This window comes from Mirounga angustirostris, unplaced genomic scaffold (assembly GCF_029215605.1).
Source record: "Mirounga angustirostris isolate CCGP_5_RB_7025 unplaced genomic scaffold, mMirAng1.0.hap1 SCAF_13, whole genome shotgun sequence".
Taxonomy (NCBI): Eukaryota; Metazoa; Chordata; class Mammalia; order Carnivora; family Phocidae; genus Mirounga; species Mirounga angustirostris.
Window position 1 is genome coordinate 36032334 of NW_026991721.1, and position 16108 is coordinate 36048441.

Below are 16108 nucleotides of genomic sequence, written 5' to 3' on the forward strand. Positions count from 1 at the left end.
ACTGAGCCCCATATAGGGCTCCATGCTCAGCGGGGAGTCCCTTGAGATTCTCTCTCTCTCTCTCCTCCCTTTGCCCCTCCCCCTGCTCACCTTCTCCCCCTCTCTCTCAAAGTCTTTAAAAAAAACTACAAAAACTGAACAGAGAAAGGGAGAGTGACAGAGAAATGATTCTTCAGAAATTCCTTCAATAATGCCGAGAGCTAGGAACTTACGAAAACAGAAACTACCTATCGTGCTGGAGAAGCAAATTCCAGTCGCAAGCCTAACAGCTGTTTGAGCTTCCTTTTCCTCACCTATAAAATGAGGATAATAGTAGTATCTATCTTTAATCCATTTAAGTAATTCCCATAGTGGGTGGCACATAGTCACTTCAAAAATATTGGCAACAGGTATGTTCATAGACTGAGGAATAAAGGTTTCTCTGAGATGCCCAGCACTTGTATGCTAATAACTATCAAAACAAATTTCACATCATGAAATTGTATTTACTTGGCATTAAAATAAGTTTTTCTTGAGGAAAAAAATGAGGGTTGTTAAATCATAAAAAGATCTGCAGGCATACATGAAACAGACTTCAGATCTCATACAATCTTTATCTACAAACATCTACTTAGGTCTTGTTTCCTTCCGATTTTTAAAATTTCACTTCTCTGAGGATGTATCATGCCATACCCTACCATGTGAGAGGTGTTTTATTTTAGATAATATTTAATTATTAATCCCTCCTGGAGTGGCATTACTGAGATGCTCAGAGTGTTTTTCTTCTACTTCAAGTTCAAAGGTTGGATGGGGGAACTGAAAGACCCTACTGGAATACCAGCTCAATGTTTATAACTCTCCGAAATCAGAAAACTAAGTTGAACCTACCTGAACATGTCTCTTTATAAGTTAGAAATGATGTTTATTTCACAGTGGTTTCTTGAAGTGTTCTAAAAAGAAAATGGCTTGAGAGATTTAGTGACTATGAAAAGTTCTAAGTACTGGCTACAATTGATAACATTGCTCTCAAATACAGAGGCTATAGATGACAGTCTGTACACTCCCGATTCTTTACCACCTACTAATTTATTATCGTCTACTATTTGCTAAGCAGACTTTCTCTAGTTCTTAGAACATCGAGAGATTCTTGCTGCTCAGGAAGTCATATAACTTGGTCAATGACATATCATGGAGAGTGGCTGAGGTTGTCCAGCTTGAAAGGTTATACTGTGCCCCATTATCCTGGTCAAAGAATGCTCTATGGGTAAAAGAGTATTACAGTGGCATCCTTCTGGTACTTTCAAGATTAAGCCTCCATGTTAATGGGTTGGGGGAAGAGAAATGAACACTCCTATAAGGGAGAGACTAGGGGTGGCAGACAGAATAATGAAGAAAGCTTAAAAAGCATGGAATTTTAAACCATCAGAGAATTCAAGTCCCAGATGTCCTCTTTATTACCTTTACAAACTTTAGCAATTTCTTTAATCTCGTAGCTTCTGTTCCATCATCTGTAAAACCAGGATGATAATACATCCTTTGTGCAGTTGTCCCAAGATTAAAAGAGAGATGACATGGGTCCTGGAAGCAGGCACTGGAGATTGTAAAGACCTGTCCTACACGAAATAGTTCTATTAAAGTACTACAAGGAAAGTTAGTCTCTCAAACCACTGATGTGCTATAGATAGTATACAGAGGAATCACAGAGGCACACTCAGAATTCAGAGTTCAGTGAAGAAAAACAACACACAAGAGATGCACTCTGGCAAACTGTCAAAGCCTTTTAAATCAGCTTTGCCTTTCTGAACAGGACTGAGAAGATGGTATTTAAAAGCCTGGACTTTGAGGCAAAAAGAACTGTTCCAATCACAGCTCTGGCACTCATTAGCCCTCTAATCTTGGGCATATTACTTGATGGCTCTTAATCTCAATTTACTCAATAAATGAGGATAATCATTAATTCATTCACTAAGTATTTTTTGAGTGCATACTAAGTGTCAGGCACTCTTCTGAGAGCTGGAGTTACAGTGGCAAACACTGACAAAAGTCTCTGCCATCAGGGTAGTCAGCCCTCCAGTGGGGGGGGAAGACATAAAGAACAAGACAGGTGAGTGATATAGTCAATGTCTTAAACGGTGACAAGTATGGTGAGGGGCGAAAAAAAGCAGAGAGTGGAGATATTATTGTTTGTAGCAAACTTTGGGGCTGCAATGTTAGTTGGTTAAAATTTTTATTTATTTATTTAAATAATCTTTACCCCCCAATGTGGGGCTTGAACTCATGAACTCAAGATTAAGAGCTGCACACTCTTCTGACTGAGCCAGCCAGGTGGGGCTGCAATTTTAATAGACTGGTAGGCAAGGCCACACTGACAAGTGATATTTGAGTAGAGACCTGAAGGAGGTAAAGAAATGAGTCATGTATATAAAGAACATTCCAACAAGAGGGAACACTAGGGACAAATGTCCTGAGGGGTACTTATAGGCCTGAAAAACGGCAAGTGGCAACAGTATAGAGTTATCTGATGAAATTAGGTAAGCGATATAGGGTTGGAAGGTGCTGATCAATGACTGGCTTCTGAGTTGAGGTTTAGATAACATAATAGATGTCAAACACTTAGCACAAGATCTAGCCTGAGCATTAAGTATTAAATACATAGTTTAAATATTTCTTAACTATTCTGACTCTAATTTTCAGAGACTAGAGAAATACTGCAAGAGACACTGAGAAAAATTATGTAGAGAAAAACATAAACATTTAACCAACTGAGCCATCCAGGCACCCCTAAACTGTTGGTGAGAATGCAAGCTGGTACAGCCACTCTAAAAAACAGTATGGATGTTCCTCAGGATGTTAAAAATAGAGCTACTCTGGGGCACCTGGGTGGCTCAGTCAGTTAAGCGGCTGCCTTCAGCTCAGGTCGTGATCCCGGGGTCCTGGGATCGAGCCCCACGTCGGGCTCCCTGCTCAGCGGGAAGCCTGCTTCTCCCTCTGCCTGCCGCTTACCCTGCTTGTGCTCTCTCTCTCTCTGTCAGATAAATAAATAAAATATTTTATATAAAAAAAAAAATAGAGCTACTCTACAATCCAGCAATTGTACTACTAGGTGTTTACCCCAAAGACAGAGATGTAGTGAAAGAAGGAGCACATGTAACCCAATGTTCACAGCAGCAATGTCCACAATAGCCAAACTGTGGAAAGAGCCAAGATGTCCTTCAATGGATGAATGGATAAAGAAGATGTGGTTCATATATATAATGGAATATTACTCAGCCATCAGAAAGTTTGAGTACTCCCATTTACATCAACATAGATGGAATTGGAGGGGGTTATGCTAAGTGAAATAAGTCAATCAGAGAAACACAATTATCAGATCGTTTCACTCATATGTGGAACATAAGGAATGGTGCAGAGAACAAAAGGGGTAACAGGGGGAATCTGAATGGGAAGAAATCAGAGAGGGAGATAAATCATAGGAGACTCTTGACTCCAGGGAATAAATTGAGGGTTGAGGAAAGGGAGATAGGTGGGGGGATGGGGTAACTGGGTGATGGGCAATAAGGAGGGCACGTGATGTGATGAGCACTGGGTGTTATACTGAACTGATGAATCACTGAACATTATCTCAAAAACTAATGATGTATTATTGTACCTTGGTTAATTGAATTTAAATAAAAAAAATAAACCTCTTCAAAATGCTAATGCATGGGGTTTACAGGGAATGCACAAGTGACTGTGGTATTTCCCCATATCTGAAGACCTAGCATCTGGAAAAATTAAAGCTTGCCATTGGTTGCTTGACATCATTTTTACTGAAAGAGCGTCATGATAATTTGCTGACAGTAAATCAGAAAGTGCTTAAAAGTGCAATTTGCAGTTCTTTAACTGTTCCAATCAAGTGGTCCAATCCAGAAGGACTGCTTGGCAACTTAAGAACCTGGGAATCACCATATCTGGCTGTGCTTAGTAGAGCAGGGATGTGCTCTGACAGGCCAGGGAGGAAGGGGGAACTTACTTATCCTAACATAAACCACCTAGTTTATGTATCAAATTTTTTCTCATAGAGAACTAGTGCTTCTGTCATTCAGAAACATATTATACAAATCCCATATGATCTCATTTATATTTCTTATCATTAACACCTTGGTATGAGAAGAATAGGACCAGCAGGATAGGGATGAAGGAAAAGTGATTAGGACACATACCATTTTGGTTTGGAGATCCTGTGGGATAATAATTGCTCTATCAAGTTAATACTTTGTAGGTTTTGGGGGGCAGGGGAGAGAAATTAAACTGTCAGCTATGCTACAGGGATGGGTGCTAGGAAGAGAGGGGAGAGAAAATGAGCCAACAGGCAGTCATTCACGATACATTTTAGGAAAGGGAAATCCAGGTCGATATGCAGCATGCTGGAAGGGGTTTAACCTTGACTAAGGAGTCAGAAAATACCTCTGAACAACAGCTTAAGCTAATATCTGTGTGAGAGAACAAGGGGGGACTGGATATGGTGGGGTAAGAAGGAAAGTGGAGAAAGCAAGCAAGGAGTTCCACATAGAGCCAATACCACAGGCAGAGGCCTGAGGAAGGAAGATTATTGCTTTGAGAAAATCTGAAGTTCAGTGTGGGTAGGGATTGATTATAACGTGAAATGGGGAAGTAGCTCAGAGAGAGTCAGTGATACTACTGAAAGGAGGCTGGGGTTTATGCCAAAGGTACTGGAGACCATTTAAGGTTCTTCAGCACAGAAGTAATTTGATTGTATTTATATTTTACAGGGTTGATATTGGCTGCAATGCAGGAAGAACATTTTTTTCTGAGGTAAGAACCGGACTTGGGGTCTACAGACTTGCTTTCTAGTCATACCAGGCAAAGGCCACTCCAATGATTTAGATTGAGGCAGTAGGATGGAGAGAGAGAGAAAAAAAAAAATAGACTGCAGTGATTGATTGAATGGGAAAGTGAGGGTAAAGGAGAAATCAAGGAAAACTCTGACTACATATGACCTAAAAATATCAGGGATGAAGGTGTGTGATTGACAACAATAATTTTCTTATTCTTCCCAAGACATACCATGATGATGACAGTGTTGTGTCTTTGGAGATTACCACAAAAACTAAGAGATGCTTATTATCTCTTGATTCAAAAAACATTTTGGCCAACTGCTGTGTGCCAGGCACTGTCCTGGGTACTAAAGGCACAGTGGCAGTAAGACCAAAAGCCCTTCCCTCATGGAGCTTAAATCCTGGGTAGGCTGTCAAACCATACCAAAAAAGGCATGATCATGCCAGGGAGTGGTAAAGGCTGTGAAGACAATAAAACAGTAACCTGGAGGAGGACACGTATTATTTTATTTTCTTTAAAGATTTTATTTATTTGAGAGAGAAAGGGTGAGCAGGGGGAGGGCCAGAGGGACAAGCAGACTCGCCACTGAGCGCAGAGCCTGACGTGGGGCTCGATCCCAGGACTCTGAGATCATGACCTGAGTCAAAGTCAGACACTTAACCAACTGAGCCACACAGGCGCCCTAGGACATGTATTATTTTAGTTAGGGATGAGGGTCTCTCTGAAGAAATAACTCTTGAACAAATAAATAACATGAGGGAGCGGAAAATTCTCAGCAAACCAAAGAGTAAAGGAAACAGGACTACCGTGGTCTCAGAAAATCAAGGAGACCATTATGACTGCAACGGATGGCATACAAGTGAGGGGAGCACACTGAATCGAAGGGGGCAGATAGGTAACGGGGCGGGGAGGGTGCCCCAGAGCATGTAGTCTCACAGATCATTGTAATAACTGTGTGAAAATAGGGAGTCAGGGGCGCCTGGGTGGCTCAGTTGGTTAAGCGACTGCCTTCGGCTCAGGTCATGATCCTGGAGTCCCTGGATCGAGTCCCACGTCGGGCTCCCTGCTCAGCAGGGAGTCTGCTTCTCCCTCTGACCCTCCCCCATCTCGTGCTCTCTCTCTCTGTCTCATTCTCTCTCTCAAATAAATAAATAAAATCTTAAAAAAAAAAAAAAAGAAAATAGGGAGTCATGGAGCATTTGGGACAGAAGAGTGACTAGATCTAAATTATTTAATAATGTCCCCTTGATTACTTTGTTGAAAGGAGACTATAAATATACCATGGTGGAAGGAAGGAAGTCAGGTTTTTACATGCATCTGGATTAGAGATGATGATGTCATGTCCAAGAGTGATAGTGGTTGAGATGTGTAGTTTGGATTCTAGACATATGTTGGAGGCCAAGCAAAGATTTAGATATGTAGTGAAAAAAGTAAAGGACGACTTCAAGATCTTGATCCAGGGAATGTGAAAGGATAGATCCTGCCATCAACTGGAAGACCCATGAGGAAGACCACAGGAGGAGCAAGGTGAGAGGGAGAAGGATCAGAGGTATTCTGGCTTTACTGGAGACCCTCAATAACCACTCTTTTCCACTGTTTTAAATTAATATATTTGTGATCAACATCTAAGTCTGTTTGTTGCCAGCAGAGAGAATGTTACAAACAAAAGCTCAGGGATCAGTAAAACTAACTAAATAAAAGTGTATTTCCATGGCCAGAAGTAGTTTGGAACAGGCAGGAATGTAGATTATGTGAAAGAGAAGGAGGAGATAACGCTAGAGGTGGGCAGAGACCAGTCACGGAAGTCTTTATATATCATGGCCACGGAATTTGCCTTTATCTCATAAACAGTGAGAAAGTACTGAAAGGTTTTCTTAGCAAGGTATTCCTTAACAAAATAAAACCCTGATAAGAAAACCTTTCAGTCCCTCCTCAGTGCTTATAAGATAAAGCATCCCCTCATGGACTCAATCTACTTTAGCTCAAATTGTGGCCACACACAGATAACTTTAAGGTCTCTGTTAAACTGGCGAATGCTTTAAAATCACATTAGCCCACCAAGCCAGAAACTGCTTATCTCGTCAACCATTACCAGAGTGAATGCATACATTTTGATGTTTGGTTTATCATATTTTGGACCTGATTGAACATTTTCAGGCAACTACCTTTTCTAATCAGTGGATTCTATTAGGAGAGAGTGATGCAAATCGCAAGAGTTATATTCCCTCTCAGTCAGTCTATTGGCTTCAGTTAGTCTTTTTCCACAGGATCTGTAGCGCAGTATGTATTCTGGGATACAAAGAATTCTTAGATACTAGTCACTGGGCAAGTTTTGTAATTCCTGGGTTCCAGTTGGTCATATTTCCACAGACAGTGGACTTTCTTTCTGGTTAGCCATTATGCTTCAAGTTACCCGTGGTGTTTGTATTCCCCAGGGTATGGGATTAAAAATGAATATATGAACCAAACTCCTGACTTTCACAGTTCAATAGTGTGAGCGTTCCTGGTGGGGAGCAAGAACTGCTTGTCATAGAGTCAGGAATTATTTTCTGCTTTACTAACTAGACAAGGTAATACCTAATAGCTTTCATTTACTTGATGGGGAAGACCAATCTATTAAAAAGATTGGCTCCTTTCATTTTGCTTTCTGGAAAGGCATGCTAACAGAGCTAATGAAAATACACCAAATTTATATACTAATGGCATTTCTGTCCTCCACCCCCAATATGATATGCTTTGACTTAGGTGTCTTTTAAATGAGATTTCAATTGGAGTCATTACAACGTGTGATTTACAAAATGAAAAGACTGGACCGTGTGAAATTTAAGGTTCTTCTCTGTACTCATTCATTTATTCATTTATTCATTTATCAAGTATTTACTGAACTCAAATGTAATAGGGTAAACTGGACTTCTCCCATGTCAGAGATGTGGCAGATGATAATGTATTAAGGATTCCTGCCTTCCAAAGCTGAGTGCTAGATTATTTTACAACACTTTCAAAAATGTGCTTACATTAACCATTAACCACCTTCCAGCTTTGTAAACAAAGGTCTAGAAATTCAGCAAGGCATGTTGAAAAGGCCCAAAGTAAGGATTTTGTTAAAGAAAGTTGTTTGGCATGCTGACTGTTTTAGGTGACTTGGGGGTGAGGGGTGGGAATGGGAGAGAGGGAAGACATTCCTCTGAAAACTTGTTTAAGGGTGACAGACTTCAAGCACACCCAGAAATGTCCTCCGGATAGTGAAGGACATAGTAACTGGTATTTGATTCATACCTCAGAAATCTAAAGGTTAATGCCTAGATCTGTGGCTGCCTCAGCCACATGGCAGAGCAAAACCAACCAAACAAAAAACCCACATTAAGTGAAGGCTGCAGTTGGGCTGACGGAGGGGAAAAGAATCCGCTTTGTAAGAATCCTACAGAAGAGCGTCAGAGCTTCCACCTAATCATTTGTGAAACTTACAGGGCCAAGGAGCCACAACAGAGGAGGGGACCTTCACAAGCTTAGAGCTACAGAAGGATGAAAGGATTGTCCATGTCAATGGAACTTCATTTGGAAGTCCCTAATGACTGAAGACCCTCACCAAAGCCCTCAAGAAGCAAGAACCAGCAACTGCACATCTCCCATCCAGAAGACCTCAAAGCTAGAAGACCACCATACTGGTTCTATGAGGCCTTATCCTCTTTCCCATAAAACTCTCACCCTGGGTAAGATTCAGGACACCTATGAATTTTAAAATAGGGTACTGAAGGAAAAAAAAGGGGAACTGTCCACACCTGCTTCTCACTGCAGACTTCTCAGATTGACGCAGGCTGATGAGTGGGGACAGTAAAAAGCTTTTACTTAGCGTTAATACAGTATTGACTTAGTTGCTTAACTGAGACCTTTTTTGGTCCTGAAAGCTCCCAAATAACACAAGGACCTGATAAGTCGTAGTGAGATCAACATCTTCCCGGCATTTTTTTCCCTGTGTATAGTACATGTGTGTCTGTGCATAAAAATTGGACTCATACTGAACATGCCATTTTTACTTCATAATATCTAGTGCATAGAGAGTGCTCCCTAGATCCAGGAAATTTTAAAAATACCCTCCCTCCACTGGGGCAGTACTCTTCTTACTCTCATTTTTTAAATCAAGAAACTGAGGCACAAAAGATTGAAGTAACTTCCCAATAGAGCAAGGCTGTAAAATTGGACAGTGTGCTTCCAGAGTTTATATTCTTTTTTTTTTTTTTAAGATTTTATTTATTTATTTGAGACAGACAGAACGAGAGAGAGCACATGAGAGGGGGGAGGGTCAGAGGGAGAAGCAGACTCCCCGCCGAGCAGGGAGCCCGATGCGGGACTCCATTCAGGGACTCCAGGATCATGACCTGAGCCGAAAGCAGTCGCTTAACCAACTGAGCCACCCAGGCGCCCCAGAGTTTATATTCTTAACTGTACACTGTATGTCCCATCTCATGAAATAGTCTTCCACCATAGGTTTTAAAGGTTCCAATCATTACCTGTAATTTCACTAATTCTCTATTGTTATAAATCTCGGTTGCTTTCAATATATTATTTTTTAAAATGCCATCCTTTCAAGGTTTTACGCATATCCTCAAACCCCATTCATGTATCGTATCTATCTCTGATTATTCTCTCAGCGGAAATTCCTAGGGAAGTTTGAGGAATGAGTTTGGACCACGTTAAGGTTTTTCTAAGATGATTACTCCCATGTTATACAGGAAAAGCAGATGCTGCCCCATCACATAGCCAGTCAAGAGTGGAATTTGGAAAGAGCATCCAGGTTTCCTGGTGCCAAACTGAGAATCAGAATGTTGTTTTTCTACGTGAATTTGGGGAATCAAGAAGAGGGTAAGGAAATATTTGTAGAAGGAACAGGGGGTAGCCTTTTCGCTGAGGTCTCATGTCTGCCTAGTTGCAAAGCCACCTATGCTATCAATAATACAGAGAGAACTTGGTGTTAAGCCTTCAATCTCAACTCCAACAAATAGGAAACAAACAACAGCAAGAAAACATCATTCCCGAGAACCCTATCTAGGTTATACATGCCATTATTTCAGGTGAATTAACTCACTCTTTCCCCAGAGCAAAACTCTGGTGCATAAATTAGTATGTGTTCGCTTGATAAAAAAATTATATAAAATGTTTATGGGACCAGAGAGAATATGAATTGGCAAAGATGACATGAATAAAAACACTTTGTATTTGAATGGAACAGTGCAAGACCGTAAGAGGGACAGAAAGACGAGAGACCTTGGTAGTAGCGGATGAACATAAGGCATGGCTCCACCATTTACCTGCTGAATGTCCTTGGGGAAGGAGCCTATGATTTCTGAGTCTCAGTTTTATCACCTGGTAAATCGAGAACAGAATTAACGATAGAAATCATTTCCAGACACCTCCCATATGCCAGGCACTCTACCAAGTGATTTAAATAGATGATTTCATTTAATCTCACCATAATATTATGAAATAAATAATATTAAAAGCCCTTTTTGTAGTGCCTATCAAGCTCAGAAACAATACATATATCTGATCCCATAGCGCAGGTTCTGAACCAGCACCTTAAAATGAGCTAATGCGGCTTCAGAGATTGTGCTCTTAACCCCTATTTTGTTTACTCTCTTTCTGCCTTAGGCACAACGAAGATGTTGAAAGGAATATGTAAAAACAGTGCACATAATGAAGTAGCAAATTATGGCTCATTCATCATAGGAGAACAAAATTTATTTGGTCTTCTATAGAATCTGTTTAAGTGCCCTTGGACACAGGTAAAGCAATCAAGAAGCAACAGATGCCTGGAAGGTGTATGAACTTTTGGATTCATCCATACATGGGTTTAGAACCTCAACTCCCCTACCGACTGGCTGAATAACATGCTTACATGTCCTCATCTGTGTTCAAAAGGGTGAAACTAGCTGCCTCCAAGAAGTAACAAATGCAAAATTTGGGGACTTATAAGAGATGGGTGGTAGGCTAATGGAAATTTCATTTCACAGAAGCTAAGTAATTCATAAGGCACATCTAGTATCAGAACTCAGACCTCTGTCCCTTAGTCTAGTCCTCTTCCCCACCCCCGGCTGCATCCCTAAGGTATAGTCCAAGCCCCTGTTTGTGAACAAAAGGTATCAATCCCTACAGTTGTACTGAAATGAGGTGAAACCGTGTTGTCTCAAGGAGATGCCTGAAATCAGGCAAAATGATGATCTTGGCCGGGCAAGGACAGGGTTTTGAAGAGCTCCCGGCAGCTGTGAGGGTTAAGTGGCAATCCCGTTTTGGTGTGTTGGACCTCTGGCCCAATTTCTCCATTGTAGCTGAAAAGAAGAGGACAAGTCGAGTGGGTGGAGTTGAAGACAAGAAGAAGTTCCCACCCAAGGTCCTTGAGGTGAATAATCTCTGTTGGTGGGTTTGGGCTGTCTCTTCTTCCACTGCAATGCCTCTCCTCTGCTAGTCTCTATTTCTGGAAATATCCAGAGCAGGGAATAGCTCCTCAAGCAAATTCACACTCAGATGACTTCAATGAAATTTTAGTAGAGCATCTGTGTGCATTCTTCTTTGGTGGGGTGAACTCAGAGAAACCTCAAAGCCCTGTATTTCCCTTTTAGATGATGCCACAAAGGCACTGCTTACTCCAGCACCTACTGGCTGCACGACAGCGGCAACTTTAGTAATGGAAGCCGCCATTACTGAGCCCGTCCTGGGTGCCAGACCACCAGAGAAAGCTCCTGCTGAGAAAAGGTAAATAAAGGTCCTAACGGCTAGGATTTTGAACAGGCGCATTTGCACTCCTCCTTTTCCCACATGCCTTCCTGTGATACCTGAAGAGGAAAAAGAAGTATTCTCTTCTCCATTTACAGAATGGAACCACTATCCACCTTCTTAAAAGCTCTTAAAATGCTTCCCTGAAACAAGGAAAGGCAGAGAAAATGCATACAGGTGAATGCCAGTCCAGCGCTCTCAAAACCAGAGCAGTATTTAAAATTTGGAAGAATAGAGAAGTCTTTATTTCTGACCATTCTGGTGGATGGATAACATACTCAGGGCAAACTGCTACCCTCTGTCTATATATCCGCAAGGCCCTGAGGCTCAGGGAAAAGAACAGAATAAATTACCTGGCAAAAAGTCATTTCCTCTTAAGGAAAAGTTAAAAGACCCCCAGGAACTGAGAAAAATGAAGTCCCTTTTGTGAGTTTTTATGTTCTTTGTAGTAATGATTTTTACAAGTTTAAAATAAACACAAATAATATTTACTGTATTAGAAAATCCAGATAACCAAAATAAGAAAACAATAACTCCTGGAAATGATATTGTCAATGGATAACAGTGTCAAATTATTTTTTTTTTTTGGCTATTTATTGATTTCCCTGAATATTCCTGATCAGGTTCTTTGTATGCTTTGGAAAGGCTTGCAGATTGTGAGAGTTCAGTGCTTGAGTTAAGAGAATAATATTTACAATAAAGGAACCCATTTCTGAAGTTATGTGGGAAAAAGTCAAGCTCTGCTATTTTTATAATATCAGCATATTTTTTCCCAGTTTTTTACATTATACTATTGTCTAGTCTATAGTTTGATGAGTACTGCCCAATTCTCACTGTCTGATTCACAAGATGTTGGTTATAAGTGTCTGAATTTATACAATTTAGAATTCATGGAATATACAAATAGGGAAATGCAGTAAAATTAGCTGTCTTGTGTGTACCACCAGAAAGAACATCTGCATTTATATCCCAGTCAAAACTCCTACTAAAAGTGACTGCCTGGTATTGTCAGAGAGAAATCATTATAGAGAAAACTCCATTTAAAGTGTGTGTATCTAAGTTTTATGAGACATTATCTTATTACATATATTGAAAACTTCCTTCTAAAAAAAAGAAAGAATAGGGGTGCCTGGGTGGCTCAATTGGTTAAGTGTCTGACTCTTGATTTCAGCGCAGGTCATGATCTCAGGGTCGTGAGATTGAGCCCCACATCAGGCTCTATCCTGGGCATGGAGCCTGCTTAAGATTCTCTCTCTCCCACTCCCTCTGCCCCTTCCCCAGCTTGCGCACGAACACATTCTCTAAGTACAAAAGGCAGGCAGGCAGGCAGGCAGGAAGGAAAGAGGGAGGTAAGAAGGAAGGCAGGGGGAGGGAGGGAGGGACGGAGGGAGGAAGGAAGGAAAGAAGGAGGGAGGAATAAAGGATGGAAGGAAGAATACATGGATGAATAAAGGATTTTCTCTTCCTTCAGGAGAACACAAGGGTTAGGGTCACATGCTTCCTGGGTAGGGTTGAAGCATTCACATGTTTACACTGTCACTGGGAGAAAGTGGACAGAGAACTGGCACAGCTTCCATACCAACCTGGTTCCTAGGACCATAAGAAGGTGTGCCTCACATACCACATGATGGATATCAGCCAGTCTCTCTCTGGTTCTTGGTCAAGAATGTTCTAAATTACAGCAACTCTAAGCACTTCTAAAAATGCTCCACAGATGGCTTTAAAATATTTTCTCTAGCAAAAAAATGTTTATAATTTCTATATTAACAACACTGATACATTTACCTAAAATATATGTGTGTATATATGTGTATACACACACACACACATATATATACAAATACACACACACCTATATACACACATACCATTTATGTAAAAGATTTTTTAAATGCTACATTTAAACCCAGTGTTGACTATGGGAATTAATTCTGCCTCCCTGGGAATATTTGGCAATGTCAAGAGACATTTCTGCTTGTCATGACTGGGGGTGACACAGCTAATGGTATTTAGTGGGTATAGAGTCCAGTGATGCTGCTAAACATCCTACAAGGCACAGGACAGCCCTCTACAACAAAGAAATATCTGGTCCACAAGGTCAATATTGTCAAGCTTAAGAAATCTTTAATTAGACATAGTTTGATACCTTGTATGTATGTCTACTTGGTCTTGCTTGCAAATATGCTTAATGCCAAGTAGAAAACTTAATCTCATTCAGTTCTCAGAAGATGGTGTTCTGTTTTATGGTAGGTAACCTATTTTTGGATTTAGTGTGGTTCTTTGATTTCACATTTGAGTTGTTCATCTTTGTGTTACATACCAAACACAGGTGGGTGTTTTAACTTCATTAAATTCTAGATAGGTATTTTCTTTAACAAATGATTTCAATGATTTAGCTAAATGTGCTTGTATTCTGAAAGGCTGAATATCACAATGGATCAAACCAATAACCAGGGGGGTCATGGGAAACATTTTAAGACTAAACATAAGTGAACTCTATATATCTCAAAAGAGACCATTTAATTAGCCCTTAACTTGAAAGAAACCAAATAAAAGATTTAGTCTAATCATGCTATGAGACATTCATAATGCATTTGCATTTTTCCCTTGCACCCTGAGACTCAAGGTATCCATATCACTATTCAGTGGAAAACAGAATTATTTAATGTTTATTATTAATGATCAATATGACAAAATAATTCAGATAAGATATGGCATACGTTTCAGTATTTGCCTACAATTCATCTACATCCCTTGCACACAATTGACGGGAAAATGTGTACTTTATTCTACTGCCAAAAAATCTTACAGAATTAGAATACTGGCCAGTATTAAATGGAATGGCTTTGCTACTGATGGGAGAGAGCATCACATGTGGAGAAGCCTTGTTTTTTGTTTATTTTTTAACCTTACAATAACTGTGCACATATCCAAGAAAATGCAATTCTCAATCTCAAATTCAACATTTGTAACATTTACGTAGGAATCCATGTCCTATCAATCCTTGTTTTATTTTTCCCTCTGATCTTGATTTTCTCCTTTATCTCTCTTTTTCCTGCTCCACATTATGGACCAGAATGTAAGCACTGATTCAACCAACCACTTATTGAGCAGAGAAAAGGCCAGAGGTCAAACGAACAAGCCATCAGAAACCACAATTAAATTTTCCTGAGCTGCCACTGACTCGGACCCTGGTCTAAGATCAATGCTCTCCCCTAATTCTTTAAAAGGTAAAAAGAGTAAGAACTTTACGAATGTTCTGGTTAAGTATCTCAATAACAATATAACAACTGGTTTATAACAGGTAACCTGAGGTGCTTGGTGAAAGTAAAGAACAGAAATCTGGATTTTAACAGGAAGTCCACGTATTATCCTTGAGAAATACATGCAAGGGTTTATAATGCAGGCTTTGTGCAATGCAACTGATGTTTTTATTCTCAGTTCTAATACTGGCTCTGATAGCATTGTAGAGATTGCTTCTCCTGGCTAAAGCTTCAGTTTGCCATCTATAAAATGGGAGTAATGATAGCAATCTCTGGTTTGCTGTTAATATTAAAGCATTCATTTACAAGGCCTCAGACATAACTAGTACATGAGAAATCCTGTATCAGTAGTAGTAGTATCCGTCATTATCAACATCATCACCATCACCATTCTGTCCCCATGAATCCCTGTATACTCATTTTAGGGAAACACAGCAGTTCTAGAGGAAATAAGGCGAAACCTTTAGATTTTTTTTCATTCTAGAAAACCTAATCAAAATCCAATGTACTGCAATAAAGGCATGTGTGTTAAGTTACCATTAAGTTTCCTTGCTTTTGGCAAGAATATTTCAGCTCCATGTGGTAATGCTCTCATGCTGCTCAGGAGCAGACCTTGGCTCCTTTACGGGTCTCTTTTTAAGGATACGCCAATTAATATTATTTAATAAATGTGACCTGATTTGTTGGTAATATCACAAAATATGGAAACAATGGCACACACATTGTTGATTTCCTTGAATAATTTATGTAAATTTTGACATATTTTTTAAAGGATCAGGCTGCCTTGTAAATATACAGGTAGCACAATGTAGTATGTTGGACAATTTGGGGTATAATAAATAGGCTCATTTAAAAAAATGAAACCCTTAAACCCAAAGCAAAAAGAGCTTTGCTTAGATCTTTGGCATTAGATGAAGACATCCTCCCCCTCATCAAATAATAGGAATGATGATGACAACATTGTATTTCCACTTTTCTCTGCAATTCTATGGTGTCAAGTTTATTCCCGTCTCAGAAAAATGATACAGTGGTTTTACCCTAATAAAACTCATGGACAAATACACTGAAATATTTAGTTTTATATGGCATTGACCTGTTGCTTGCAAGGATTACTGGCACACTAACATTGATTGTCAAATTTCACTTACACAAAGGTAAGAGGACTTCTTGTAATTAATGACCGAGCTGGATTTCACCAAATAGCACCAAGTATAAACACTACATTTACTGCAAATAGAAAGGGGCACGTAATAGAATCT

General features: G+C 39.9%; 1 protein-coding gene across 2 annotated transcripts in view; it reads right to left on the minus strand.

Annotated features, from left to right (window-relative positions):
* NELL1 (neural EGFL like 1) overlaps positions 1-16108 on the minus strand; it is an 808674-nt gene that overhangs the window by 193755 nt on the left and 598811 nt on the right. The window lies entirely within an intron of this gene.